Here is a 15,462-nt window from a genome sequence, read left to right as displayed (position 1 = left end):
CAAGATAGAAATTCACAACAGACAATTCTAGTTTCTATGCAACGTTTCTTCACATGCCCGGAATCATTTAACCCAGTCTGTTAATTGCTTTCAGCTACTGGACTTAACGTGTGCCCCACAGCATTCCCTCACCTTCGATGTGTGAATAGAGCATCACGCCTGCAAATCTGGTTTTCAATTTACTCAGCAAATGTATTGAACAGAAGATGAACAAGTAAACAGATCATGGCCTAATATTACAGCTCTATATTCACAGGAGAAAGTCTATTATCTAACTCCTCGAGTGGACAAAATAAAGATCCAAAATGCAAGAGTCCCTCGAATCCTTTATTAAAACATTTCAAATCTTGCCCAGTTCCTTCCTTATTGCAGAATTATCCCTCCCTATGGGAGTCGATATTGGTCAAAAACTACCAATTGTAAATTTGTAACCAGCCAAAGTGGATAACCTCACATTTTCCCACATTATACTCAATCTGCCAAATTTTTGCCCACTCACTTCGCTTGTCTATATCCCTTTGCAGATTTTGTGTGTCCTCCTCACAATTTGCTTTCCCACCCATATTTGTATCAACAACAAACTTGGCTGCATTACACTCAGTCCCTTCATCCAAGTCATTAATATAGATTTAAATAGTTGAATGTGGGGTTAATCATGCTTTAGTTGTTATTTGCCACTTAATGTATGTGTTGAATTTGTTCAATGTCTGTCAGCTTCTGGTATAGTTTATTAACATGGGCTCATTCTGTATCTCTCAGTCTCTGGTATGGTGTGTGAGTATGGGATTCATTCTGTAGCTCTGAGTCTCTGGTACTTTGTGAGAGTATAGGATTCATTCTGTAGCTCTCAATCTCTGGTACGGTGTGAGAGTATGGGATTCATTCTGTAGCTCTCAGTCTCTGGTACTGTGTGAGAGTATGGGATTCATTCTGTAGCTCAGTCTCTGGTATGGTGTGAGAGTCTGGGATTCATTGAGTATCGTTCAGTCTCAAGTATTGTGTGAGTGTCGGATTGATTTTGTCTCTATCCATCTGTGGTACTGTGTGAGTGTGGAATACATTCTGCATTTTTCAGTCTCTGGTACTGTTAGTGATTGTGGGATTCATTCTGTATCTCTCAGTCTGAATCTTCCTGAGACTTTTGGATGGGTATGTAATGTGTAGATAAGTCTCCAATCTGGGGTATATGATGTGGTTTTATTCTCTATCTTTCAGATACTATTTGTCTATTCTCTCTGATATTTGATTTGTCACTAAGGCTGCACAATTGTGAGATTAGCATAGTGGCTTTCCACCTGATAATGGGTGTGTTTTTGGACTGGGATTGATGGATCCACCTGTGAATGGTATTGAGTTGTGGTGAAATGTTAACAACTTCTGTCTCTCCTGCTCTGTTTGATTGCTGGATTGAAAATGTATATCTGCAAATTGGGATCATTGCAGGACTGACTACTTCTGCCGTCTGTGAGTGTGGAATTGATAATCAGCAAAGAATTACTAAAAAAATGATTAAGAAAGGGAGACTAGACTATGAAAGTAAACTAGCACAAAATATAAAAACAGATAGCAAAACTTTTTATAGGTATATAAAAAGGTAAAGAGTGGCTAAAGTAACCATTGGTCCCTTAGAGGACGGAACCGGGGAATTAGTAATGGGGAACATGGAGATGACAGAAACTCTAAACAAATATTTTGTATTAGTCTTTACAGTAGAGGACACTAACAATATCCCAAAGGTGAATTGTCAAGGGGCTATGGGGGGGTAGGAACTTTACATAATCACTAAGAAGGTGGTACTCAGTAAGATAATGGGACTAAAGGCAGATAAATCCCCTGATCCTGATGGCTTGCATCCTTGGGCCTTAAGAGGAGTAGTGGATGCACTGGTTGTAATTTACCAAAAATCCCTGGATTCTGGGGAGGTCCCAACAGATTAGAAAACTGAAACTGTAACACCCCTATTTAAAAAAAAAAGAGGCAGACAAAAAGCAGGAAACTATAGACCAGTTAGCCTAACATCTGTGGTTGGGAAAATGTTGGAGTCCATTATTAAAGAAGCAGTAGCATAACATTTTGAAATGCATAATTCAGTCAGGTAGAGACAGCATGGATTTATGAAGGGGAAGTCATGTTTGATAAATTTGTTGGAATTCTTTGAGGATGTAATGAAGAAGGAGGATGTAATGAAGAAGGTGGATAAAATCCAGTGGATGTGGTGTATTTGGACTTTCAGAAGTCATTTGGCAAGGTGCCACATAAAAGGTTACTGCACAAGATAAAAATTCATGGGGTTGGGGGTATTATATCAGCATGGCTGATATAAAGGATTGGCTAATGAACAGAAAACAGAAAGTCAGGATAAATGGTTCATTCTCGGGTTGGCAATCAGTAACTAGTGGGGTGCCGCAGGTTTCAGTGCTGGGAACCCAACTATTGTCTTGCTACAGTTGCACAGGTATTGGTGAGTCCACACCTGGAATACTGCATGCAGTTTTAGTTTCCATATTTACAAAAGGATATACTTGCTTTGGAGGCAGTTCATAGAAGGTTCACTTGGTTATTTCCGGAGATGAGGGGGTTGACTTCGGAGGAAAGGTTGAGTTGGTTGGGCCTCTACTCATTGGAATTCAGAAGATTGAGAGGTGATCTTGAGAGGGAAGAAACAAGACACATGTTGTGTGTGTGTGGATACACCTTGAAACAATCGTTCAGTCTGTGAGACTCGTGTATCCACCTGACTCAACACTGTAAATGTGGGGACAGTGGGAATGGATGCTGTTGTACATGGAAAGTGATTCAGTCGCTCATCTCACCAACTGACATTCGAGGAGTTAGATAACAGACTTTCTCCTGTGAATATATAGCTGGTTTATTGGGCTGTGATGTGTTTACTTATTCACCTTGCTAACTCTAAATCTTTGCCAATTATTTGATGTGATTGGTTTACATGTACGTATTTTTAAAAATATGTTTGCTGAGTGGATTAAAATTTAAAATTGAAACCGGGTTTGCAGGCGTGATGCTCCATTCACACATCGAAGGTGAGAGAGATACTGTGGGGCACATGCTAAGCCCAGTATCTGAAGGTGATTAACAGACTGGGTTTTGTGTTTAGTGATCCTGGGCATGTTACCAACACCTTCCCTGGATACCAAGGCTAGGAGAGGCACTCTGGAAGGTATGGGGAACTGGGACTTGTCCCAGAGAGTAACCGAAGATATAAGAACTAAAATAATCCAGAGTTAGAAAGGAGAAAAGGCCCAAAATGGAAGTCAGTAACAGGACATCAATTTGTCCCCACTTATTTTGGAGGCATCAAATATCGACACACTGTTATTTGAAATATCAAAATATTAAACTTCAGCCCAGTTATAGGGGTTATTAACATCAGCAGAAACAAACCCCAACTGACAGAATGAACACGATTCAGTCAGGATGCGATTAATAGCAGTAATAAGAATAGAGTCCAACCCTTGCAGTCACATGTGAACTTGCTGGTGTCTCAGCAGGTCGGATGATCAAGTGAATCCCTTTTCACACTCAGAGCAGGTGAACAGCCTCTCCCCAGTGTGACTGTGACTGTGACAATGCATTTCCAGTTTGCAAAGTTGGGTTCAGTTCTGCACCCGCTGTGCGCAGAGTGACAATAAAATCAATGAGCTGCTAATTTTCTCTGCTGGATAATGGGCCTTTTGCGCTGGCCCAATAGGGTGAGCCTGGGCTGGCCCAATAGGGAGAGCCTGAACTGGCCCAATAAGGTGAGCCCGGACTGGCCCAATAGGGTGAGCCCGGGCTGGCCCAATAGGGTGAGCCCGGGCTGGCCCAATAGGGTGAGCCCGGGCTGGCCCAATAGGGTGAGCCAGGTTGGCCCAATAGGATGAGCCTGTGCTGGCCCAATAGGGTGAGCTGGGCTGGCCCAGAGTCACAAGACAACAATTAGCACAACAAGGCTCCCTTTCAGGGGCCACTGACCTGGGCACCAATATGTGTCCAATCAAACTGACAGACATCCTGAAGCCCCGCCCACCCATTGTCCCTGCCTAGTCGAAGCTCCGAGTGGAGCGCTTACTTTGGGAGTCTCCTATTGGGCATATGGACAGCTGAATTTATAGAGTACACTCCATAATCCCTCACATTTAACAGTGTCAAAGGCCTTGGTCAGGTCAAAGAAGGTTGAACCAACACCACAGTCACTGACACCAATCTCCTCCCATGTGATATAAATCGACATTTGTCACTGACACCAAGTGGATTGGGAAAATATGTTCAAGGGTAAGACTGCAGAAACACAATGGCAAACATTTAAGGAGATATTACATAACTCTCAGCAAAGATTTATTCAAGTGAGAAATAAAGATGCGAAGAGAAGGATGAACCATCCCTGGCTAACGAAGGAAGTAAAGGATGGTGTCAAATTGAAAAAAGGCATGTAATGTTGCGAAGGACAGTGGAAGGCCAGAGGATTGGGAAATTTTTAGAAACCAGCAAAGGACGACTAAAAAATGATAAAGACAGAGAAGATAGCAAATGAGAGCAAACTAACAAGAAATATAAAAACAGACAATAAGAGCTTCCACAGGAATATAAAATGGAAACGAGTTGCTAAAATAAACATTGGTCCCTTAGAAGATGAGACTGGAGAATTAATAACGGGAAACACGGAAAGGACAGAGACTTTGAACAAATATTTTGTATCGGTCTTCACGGTAGAGGATACTAAAAACATCCCAACAGTTGATAATCAAGAGCTAATGCGGGGGGGGGGGGGTAACTTAAAACAGTCACTGTCACTAGAGATTAAGTACTAATCAAACTAATGGGACTAAAGGTGGACAAGTCCCCTGGACATGATGACATGCATCCTCGGGTCTTTAAAGAAGTGGCTGCAGAGATAGTGGATGCATCGGTTGTAATCTACCAAAATTCCCTGAATTCTGGAGAGAACCCAGCGGACTGGAAAACCGCAAATGTACATCCCGAATTAAGAAACGAGGGAGACAGAAAGCAGGAAACTATAGACCAGTTAGCCTACCATCTGTCATTGGGAAAATACTGGAGTCCATCATTAAGGAAGTAGTAGCAGGACATTTAGCAAATTATATTGCAGTCAAGCAGAGTCAGCATGGTTTCATGAAAGGGAAATCATGTTTGACAAATTTCCTGGAATTATTTGAGGATGTAACAAGCAAAGTGGATAAAGGAGAACCAGTTGATGTCATATATTTGGATTTCCAGAAAGCATTCCATATGGTGCCACACAAAAGGTTACTTCACAAACTAAGAGTTCACGGGGTTGGGGGTAATATATCAGCATGGATAGAGGATTGGCAAACTAACAGAAAACTAACAGAGAGTCAGGATAAATGGATCATTTTCAGCTTGGCAAACTGTAACTAGTGGGGTGCCGCAGGGATCAGTGCTGGGTACTCAACTATTTACAACTAATATAAATAACTTGGCTGAAGCAGCCGATTGTAACATAGTCAAATTTGCTGATACAAAGATAGGTTGTGAGAGAACACAAAGAATCTACAAGGTGACATAGATAGGCTCTGTGAGTGGGCAAAAATTTGGGAGATGGACTATAATGTGGTAAAATGTCAGGTTATCCATTTTGGTAGGAAAAATAAAAAAGCAAATAATTATTTAAATGGGGACAATTACAAAATTCTGTAGTAGAGGGATCTGGAGGTTCTTGTACATGAAACTCAAAAAGTTAGCATGCAGGTACAGCAAGTAATCAGGAAGGCAAATGGAATGCTGGCCTTTATTGCAAGGGGGATAGAGTATAAAAGTAGGGAAGTCTTGCTACAACTGTATAGGGCATTGGTAAGACCACACCTGGAATACTGTGCACAGTTTTGGTCTGGACTTGTCTATATTCCCGCGCCAAGGGGATTGTTACACCAGACGGGAGGGGCAACATTTGGGGACACTGATTCCCCACCAATTCCCATTCCCCTTCTTTCTGGTGGATAATGGAGGGGCCACTGTGTGTAATGTGCAAGTCAGTAAGAATTGTCAGCAAGCTCTTTGTAATTGGAGATTTTATTCAGTGGAAAGTTTGACACAATTGGAGATTTTGTACCAAAGGTCAATTTAGAATTAAAGTAAAAGTTCATAATTTTATTGCAAAGTGAATTTCTGTTGAGAGTTTCTGAATTAAGGGGAAAGATAACACACAGCGTTTCTTAAGTGGACACTGCAGCCCCAAGAATACAATCAGCAATCTATCTCGAATATTAAAGTCCAGCAAGTTATAGGGTTATTAACATCAGCAGAAATAAACCCAAATGTCAGAATGAACATGGTTCAGTCGGGATGTGATTAAAAGCAGCAACAACAGCAGAATCCCACCCCTGCAGTCACTTGTGAACTCGCTGGTGTGTCAACAGGGTGGATGACTGAGTGAATCCCTTCCCACATTCAGAGCAGGTGAACGGCCTCTCCCCAGTGCGAACTCGCTGTTGTGTCAGCAAGTCGGATGATTGAGTGAATCCCTTCCCACATTCAGAGCAGGTGAACGGCCTCTCCCCAGTGTGAAATTGCTGGTGTCTCAGCAGAGTGGATGACTGAGTGAATCCTTTCCCACACTCAGAGCAGGTGAATGGCCTCTCCCCAGTGTGAACTCGTTGGTGTGTTAGCAGGATGGATGACTGAGTGAATCGTTTTCCACACACGGAGCAGGTGAACGGCCTCTCCCCAGTGTGAACTTGCTGGTGTTTCAGCAGGTTGGATTGCTTAGTGAATAGTTTCCCACATTGAGAGCAGGTGAATGGTCTCTCCCCAGTGTGAACTCGCTGGTGTTTCAGCAGGTTGGATGATGCAGTGAATCCCTTCCCACACTCAGAGCAGATGAACAGCCTCTCCCCAGTGTGACTGTGACAATGCATTTCCAGTTTACAATGTTGGGTTCAGTTCTGCACCCGCTGTGCGCAGAGTGACAATAAAATCAATGAGCTGCTAATTTTCTCTGCTGGATAATGGGCCTTTTGTGCTGGCCCAATAGGGTGAGCCTGGGCTGGCCCAATAGGGAGAGCCTGGACTGGCCCAATAGGGTGAGCCCGGACTGGCCCAATAGGGTGAGCCCGGACTGGCCCAATAGGGTGAGCCCGGGCTGGCCCAATAGGGTGAGCCCGGGCTGGCCCAATAGGGTGAGCCAGGTTGGCCCAATAGGATGAGCCTGTGCTGGCCCAATAGGGTGAGCTGGGCTGGCCCAGAGTCACAAGACAACAATTAGCACAACAAGGCTCCCTTTCAGGGGCCACTGACCTGGGCACCAATATGTGTCCAATCAAACTGACAGACATCCTGAAGCCCCGCCCACCCATTGTCCCTGCCTAGTCGAAGCTCCGAGTGGAGCGCTTACTTTGGGAGTCTCCTATTGGGCATATGGACAGCTGAATTTATAGAGTACACTCCATAATCCCTCACATTTAACAGTGTCAAAGGCCTTGGTCAGGTCAAAGAAGGTTGAACCAACACCACAGTCACTGACACCAATCTCCTCCCATGTGATATAAATCGACATTTGTCACTGACACCAAGTGGATTGGGAAAATATGTTCAAGGGTAAGACTGTAGAAACACAATGGCAAACATTTAAGGAGATATTACATAACTCTCAGCAAAGATTTATTCAAGTGAGAAATAAAGATGCGAAGAGAAGGATGAACCATTTCTGGCTAACTAAGGAAGTAAATGATGGTGTCAAATTGAAAAAAGGCATGTAATGTTGCGAAGGACAGTGGAAGGCCAGAGGATTGGGAAATTTTTAGAAACCAGCAAAGGACGACTAAAAAATGATAAAGACAGAGAAGATAGCAAATGAGAGCAAACTAACAAGAAATATAAAAACAGACAATAAGAGCTTCCACAGGAATATAAAATGGAAACGAGTTGCTAAAATAAACATTGGTCCCTTAGAAGATGAGACTGGAGAATTAATAACGGGAAACACGGAAAGGACAGAGACTTTGAACAAATATTTTGTATCGGTCTTCACGGTAGAGGATACTAAAAACATCCCAACAGTTGATAATCAAGAGCTAATGCGGGGGGGGGGGGGGTAACTTAAAACAGTCACTGTCACTAGAGATTAAGTACTAATCAAACTAATGGGACTAAAGGTGGACAAGTCCCCTGGACATGATGACATGCATCCTCGGGTCTTTAAAGAAGTGGCTGCAGAGATAGTGGATGCATCGGTTGTAATCTACCAAAATTCCCTGAATTCTGGAGAGATCCCAGCGGACTGGAAAACCGCAAATGTACATCCCGAATTAAGAAACGAGGGAGACAGAAAGCAGGAAACTATAGACCAGTTAGCCTACCATCTGTCATTGGGAAAATACTGGAGTCCATCATTAAGGAAGTAGTAGCAGGACATTTAGCAAATTATATTGCAGTCAAGCAGAGTCAGCATGGTTTCATGAAAGGGAAATCATGTTTGACAAATTTCCTGGAATTATTTGAGGATGTAACAAGCAAAGTGGATAAAGGAGAACCAGTTGATGTCATATATTTGGATTTCCAGAAAGCATTCCATATGGTGCCACACAAAAGGTTACTTCACAAACTAAGAGTTCACGGGGTTGGGGGTAATATATCAGCATGGATAGAGGATTGGCAAACTAACAGAGAGTCAGGATAAATGGATCATTTTCAGCTTGGCAAACTGTAACTAGTGGGGTGCTGCAGTTATCAGTGCTGGGGACTCAACTATTTACAACTAATATAAATAACTTGGCTGAAGCAGCCGATTGTAACAAAGTCAAATTTGCTGATACAAAGATAGGTTGTGAGAGGACACAAAGAATCTACAAGGTGACATAGATAGGCTCTGTGAGTGGGCAAAAATTTGGGAGATGGACTATAATGTGGTAAAATGTCAGGTTAACCATTTTGGTAAGAAAAATAAAAAAGCAAATAATTATTTAAATGGGGACAATTACAAAATTCTGTAGTAGAGGGATCTGGAGGTTCTTGTACATGAAACTCAAAAAGTTAGCATGCAGGTACAGCAAGTAATCAGGAAGGCAAATGGAATGCTGGCCTTTATTGCAAGGGGGATGGAGTATAAAAGTAGGGAAGTCTTGCTACAACTGTATAGGGCATTGGTAAGACCACACCAGGAGTACTGTGCACAGTTTTGGTCTGGACTTGTCTATATTCCCGTGCTGATGGGATTGTTACACCAGACGGGAGGGGCAACATTTGGGGACACTGATTCCCCACCAATTCCCATTCCCCTTCTTTCTGGTGGATAATGCAGGGGCCACTGTGTGTAATGTGCAAGTCAGTAAGAATTGTCAGCAAGCTCTTTGTAATTGGAGATTTTATTCAGTGGAAAGTTTGACACAATTGGAGATTTTGTACCAAAGTTCAATTTAGAATTAAAGTAAAAGTTCATAATTTTATTGCAAAGTGAATTTCTGTTGAGAGTTTCTGAATTAAGGGGAAAGATAACACACAGCATTTCTTAAGTGCAGCCCCAAGAACACAATCAGCAATCTATCTCGAATATTAAAGTCCAGCAAGTTATAGGGTTATTAACATCAGCAGAAATAAACCCAAATGTCAGAATGAACATGGTTCAGTCGGGATGTGATTAAAAGCAGCAACACCAGCAGAATCCCACCCCTGCAGTCACTTGTGAACTCGCTGGTGTGTCAACAGGGTGGATGACTGAGTGAATCCCTTCCCACATTCAGAGCAGGTGAACGGCCTCTCCCCAGTGCGAATTCGCTGTTGTGTCAGCAAGTCGGATGATTGAGTGAATCCCTTCCCACGTTCAGAGCAGGTGAACAGCCTCTCCCCAGTGTGAAATTGCTGTTGTCTCAGCAGAGTGGATGACTGAGTGAATCGTTTTCCACACACGGAGCAGGTGAACGGCCTCTCCCCAGTGTGAACTTGCTGGTGTTTCAGCAGGTTGGATTGCTTAGTGAATAGTTTCCCACACTGAGAGCAGGTGAATGGTCTCTCCCCAGTGTGAACTCGCTGGTGTTTCAGCAGGTCGGATGATGCAGTGAATCCCTTCCCACACTCAGAGCAGGTGAATGGCCTCACCCCGGTGTGAACTCGCTGGTGCGTCAGCAGGCTGGACGAACCAGTGAATGCCTTCCCACACTCAGAGCAGGTGAAAGGTCTCTCCCCCAGTGTGAACACGCCAGTGGGTGACAAGTTGGGATGACTGAGTGAATCCCTTCCCACACTCGGAGCAGGTGAATGGCCTCTCCCCAGTGTGACAGCGTCGATGCATTTCCAGCTCAGATGGTGATCTGAATACCTTCCCACAGTCATCACATTTCCACGGTTTCTCCGTGGTGCGGGTATCCTTGTGACTATCCATGGTTGGACAATCAGTTGAAGCCTCGCCCACTCACACAACACGTTTACAGTTTCTCTGCGCTTTGAATGGTGCGATGTTTTTTCAGGCTGTGTAACTGGTTAGAGCTCTTTCCACAGTCAGTGCACTGGAACACTCACTTGGATGTGTGTGTCTCGGTACCTTTCCAGTCAGGATGATAATTGAAATCTTTTCCCACAGACAGAACAGACAAACATTTCTCCTTCCACTTTCAAAGACCGATAATATTCAGGTTCTGATGAATCGACTGCCTCCGTCAGATCTTGACCCGATGTTTGGTTTGTGTTCCCTGTCTGAAAATTTCCCCTTCTAATAAGCTGTAAAAGGAGATAACAAAACTCATCACAGTAAGTACAAGACAGAAATTCAGGATAGACACATCCAGTTTCCATGGAACATTCTTTACTCTCTCGTTCTTCCAAAGCTGTCCCACACATTGTCCCTCCTGCTGTGCTGAAATCCAAACCCATCGCACATTTCTAGACTGTTTCTCCTCCACATCCAGTTTTCACCACCAATTCAGGCTGGGTTCAGGTCTACACTCACTGGTTCCCCATCCCCCTCCTCCCCAGAATGTACTGACACTGGCTGGGTTCAGGTCTACACTCACTGGTACACTTCCTTCTCCAAAAGAAGTGGACTCTGGCTGAGTTCAGTTCTACACTCACTGGTTCCCCTCCTGTGAGTGTGGTGATTCTGGCTGGGTTCAGTTCCACACTCACTGGCTCCCCTGTGTTCGGTTCTGCACTCACTCGTTCTTGGATCTCTCCTCTCCTGAAGGTGCTGATTCTGATTAGGTTCAGTTCTGCACTCACTGGTTCCCCTCCCTCCCCTAATGGTGCTGACTCTGGCTGGGTTCAGTTCTACAGTCACTGGTTCCCCTCCCTCCCCTAATGGTGCTGACTCTGGCTGGGTTCAGTTCTACACTCACTGGTTCCCCTCTCCCTCCCCTGAAGGTGCTGACTCTGGCTGGGTTCTCTTCCAGACATTGACACCACTCACTTTGTTCCTGCACCAAGATGGTCGCGCATGCGCCTTGCTACTCACTAAACCAAGATGACGGAGCGCTGAATCTGCCTTCCTGCATCAAGTTGGCCGCAGTTAGCCTGGGTCTGTGACCGGGAGAAAGCCCCGAAACTGCAACCGGCGATATTCCGGTTATTATTCCGGGTTTTCGGCGAGCACCGGTTGTTTATGAAGTCTCCCCGGCTCCCCGCTGGTCCATTACTCCGCTCCGTCCCGCTGAAAAACGCAACTCTGAGGCGCCTGTCCAAAACGTGTCGCCTCCGCCATTACAGGCAACGCGCATGCTCCAAATCCAGCCAGGACCCGCGCCTGCGCACTGAGCTCCTGTAGTCTGATGAGGCACATTCTCCCCGCGGGGAATGCTGGGTGAAAATACCGCCATTAGAAGCACGTGTTATTGAATGGAACATGATTTACTGAGATTGCATTGGTCACTGAACCATGTTCATTCTGGCAGTAAGACTTTGTTTCTGATGATGGTGGATTCACTCTGGAGCATCCACGATGCTGAGAATGACATAAGTGGCACGTTTACTGAGTTGGTCTTACCGCATGAGAAGGATCCACAGCCAGCTAGGGAATGGAAGACCAGCAGGAAGAGTAGTACAAAGAAAGTAGTGCAAGGGTCCCACCTGGTCATCCCCCTGCAAAACAGATACACTGCTTTGAGTGCTGTTGAGGGAGATGACTCATCAGGGGAGAGCAGCATCAGCCAAGTTCATGGCACCGTGGCTGGCTCTGTTGTACAGGAGGGCATAAAAAAGAGTGGGAGAGCGATAGTGATAGGGGATTCAATCATAAGGGGAATAGATCGGCGTTTCTGCGGCTGCAATCGAGACTCCAGAATGGTATGTTGCCTCCCTGGTGCAAGGGTCAAGGATGTCTCCGAGCGAGTGCAGGACATTCTAAAAAGGGAGGGAGAACAGCCAGTTGTCGTGGTGCACATTGGTACCAACGACATAGGTAAAAAAAGGGATGAGATCCTACGAGACGAATTTAAGGAGCTAGGAGTTAAATTAAAAAGTAGGACCTCAAAAGTAATAATCTCGGGATTGCTACCAGTGCCACGTGCTAGTCAGAGTAGGAATCGCAGGATAGCACAGATGAATATGTGGCTTAAGCAGTGGTGCAGCAGGGAGGGATTCAAATTCGTGGGGCATTGGAACAGGTTCTAGGGGAGGTGGGACCAGTACAAACTGGACGGTCTGCACTTGGGCAGGAACGGAACCAATGTCCTAGGGAGAGTGTTTGCTAGTGCTGTTGGTGAGGAGTTAAACTAATATGGCAGGGGGATGGGAACCAATACAGGGAGACAGAGGGAAACAAAAAGGAGACAAAAACAAAAAACAGAAAAGAGATGAGTAAAAATGGAGGGCAGAGAAACCAAAGGCAAGAAACAAAAAGGGCCACTGAATATAAAAGGGCTGCAGGAGAGGTAAAAACTAAAAATCATGGTTTAAAAACGAGGATGAAAACACTCTACCTAAATGCATGCAGCATTCGAAATAAAGTAAATGAGTTGACAGCACAAATCATTACAAATGGATATGATTTGGTGGCCATTACAGAAACATGGTTGCAAGGTGGCCAAGACTGGGAATTAAACATACAGGGGTATCTGACGATTCAGAAAGATAGGCAAGAAGGGAAAGGAGGTGGGGTAGCTCTGTTAATAAAGGATGATATCAGGGCAGTTGTGAGGGATGATATTGGCTCCAATGAACAAAATGTTGAATCATTGTGGGTGGAGATTAGAGATAGTAAGGGGAAAAAGTCACTGGTCGGCGTAGTTTATAGGCCCCCAAATAATAACTTCATGGTGGGGCGGCCAATAATCAAGGGAATAATGGAGGCATGTGAAAAAGGAACGACAGTAGTCATGGGGGATTTTAACCTACATATCGATTGGTCAAATCAAATCACAGGGGGTAGCCTGGAGGAGGAATTCATAGAATGCATACGGGACTGTTTCTTAGAACAGTATGTAACAGAGCCGACAAGGGAGCAAGCCATCTTGGATCTGGTCCTGTGTAATGAGACAGGAAAAATAAACGATCTCCTCGTAAAAGATCCTCTCGGAATGAGTGATCACAATATGGTTGAATTTGTAATACAGATTGAGGATGAGGAAGTTGTATCAGAAACGAGGGTACTATGCTTAAACAAAGGGGACTACAGTGGGATGAGGGCAGAGTTGGCGAAAGTAGACTGGAAACAAGGACTAAACGGTGGCACAATTGAGGAACAGTGGAGGACTTTTAAGGAGCTCTTTCATAGTGCGCAAAAAAAATATATTCCAGTGAAAAACAAGGGCGGCAAGAGAAGTGATAACCAGCCGTGGATAACCAAGGAAATAAAGGAGAGTATCAAATTAAACACCAATGCGTATAAGGTGGCCAAGATTAGTGGGAAACTAGAAGATTGGGAAAATTTTAAACGACAGCAAAGAATGACTAAGAAAGCAATAAAGAAAGGAAAGATAGATTACGAAAGTAAACTGGCGCAAAACATAAAAACAGATCGTAAAAGCTTTTACCGATATATAAAACGGAAGAGAGTGACTAAAGTAAATGTTGGTCCCTTAGAAGATGAGAAGGGAGATTTAATAATGGGAAATGTGGAAATGGCTGAGACCTTAAACAATTATTTTGCTTCCGTCTTCACAGTGGAAGACACAAAAACAATGCCAAAATTTGCAGGCCACAGGAATGTGGGAAGGGAGGACCTTGAGACAATCACTATCACTAGGGGAGTAGTGCTGGACAGGCTAATGGGACTGAAGGTAGACAAGTCCCCTGGTCCTGATGAAATACATCCCAGGGTATTAAAAGAGATGGCTGAAGTTATAGCAGATGCATTCGTTATAATCTACCAAAATTCTCTGGACTCTGGGAAGGTACCAGCGGAATGGAGAGCAGCTAATGTAACGCCTCTGTTTAAGAAAGGGGGCAGGCAAAAGGCAGGTAACTATAGGCCGGTTAGTTTAACATCTGTAGTGGGGAAAATGCTTGAAACTATCATTAAGGAAGAAATAGTGGGACATCTGGATAGGAATAGTGCAATCAAGCAAACGCAGCATGGATTCATGAAAGGGAAATCATGTTTAACTAACTTACTGGAATTCTTTGAGGATATAACGAGCATGGTGGATAGAGGTGTACCGATGGATGTGATGTATTTAGATTTCCAACAGGCATTCGATAAGGTGCCACACAAAAGGTTACTACAGAAGATAAAGGTACGCGGAGTCAGAGGAAATGTATTAGCATGGATAGAGAATTGGCTGGCGAACAGAAAGCAGAGAGTCGGGATAAATGGGTCTTTTTCCGGTTGAAAATCAGTGGTTAGTGGTGTGCCACAGGGATCAGTGCTGGGACCACAACTGTTTACAATATACATAGATGACCTAGAAGAGGGGACAAAGTGTAGTGCAACAAAATTTGCAGACGACACTAAGATTAGTGGGAAAGCGGGTTGTGTAGAGGACTCAGAGAGACTGCAAGGAGATTTGGATAGGTTAAGCGAATGGGCTAAGGTTTGGCAGATGGAATACAATGTCGGAAAGTGTGAGGTCATCCACCTTGGGGAAAAAAACAGTAAAAGGGAATATTATTTGAATGGGGAGAAATTACAACATGCTGTGGTGCAAAGAGACCTGGGGGTCCTTGTGCATGAATCCCAAAAGGTTAGTTTGCAGGTGCAGCAGGTAATCAGGAAGGCAAATGGAATATTGGCCTTCATTGCGAAAGGGATGGAGTATAAAAGCAGGGAGTTCTTGCTGCAACTGTATAAGGTATTGGTAAGGCCACACCTGGAGTACTGCGTGCAGTTTTGGTCATCTTACTTAAGGAAGGATATACTAGCTTTGGAAGGGGTGCAGAGACGATTCACTAGGCTGATTCCAGAAATGAGGGGGTTACCTTATGATGATAGATTGAGTAGACTGGGTCTTTACTCCTTGGAGTTCAGAAGTATGAGGGGTGATCTTATAGAAACATTTAAAATCATGAAAGGGATAGACAAGATAGAGGCAGAGAGGTTGTTTCCATTGGTGGGGGAGACTAGAA

At 44.2% G+C, this 15,462-nt stretch overlaps 1 pseudogene; it reads right to left on the bottom strand.

Moving 5' to 3' along the window:
- The window catches only part of LOC139254489 (zinc finger protein 850-like), a 38,794-nt pseudogene that overhangs the window by 969 nt on the left and 22,363 nt on the right, over positions 1 to 15,462 (bottom strand).

Source organism: Pristiophorus japonicus, unplaced genomic scaffold (genome assembly GCF_044704955.1).
Source record: "Pristiophorus japonicus isolate sPriJap1 unplaced genomic scaffold, sPriJap1.hap1 HAP1_SCAFFOLD_553, whole genome shotgun sequence".
In the NCBI taxonomy this organism is placed as follows: Eukaryota; Metazoa; Chordata; class Chondrichthyes; family Pristiophoridae; genus Pristiophorus; species Pristiophorus japonicus.
Note: the sequence above shows the minus strand (reverse complement) of the source record. Positions and strands in the feature narration are given on the sequence as shown.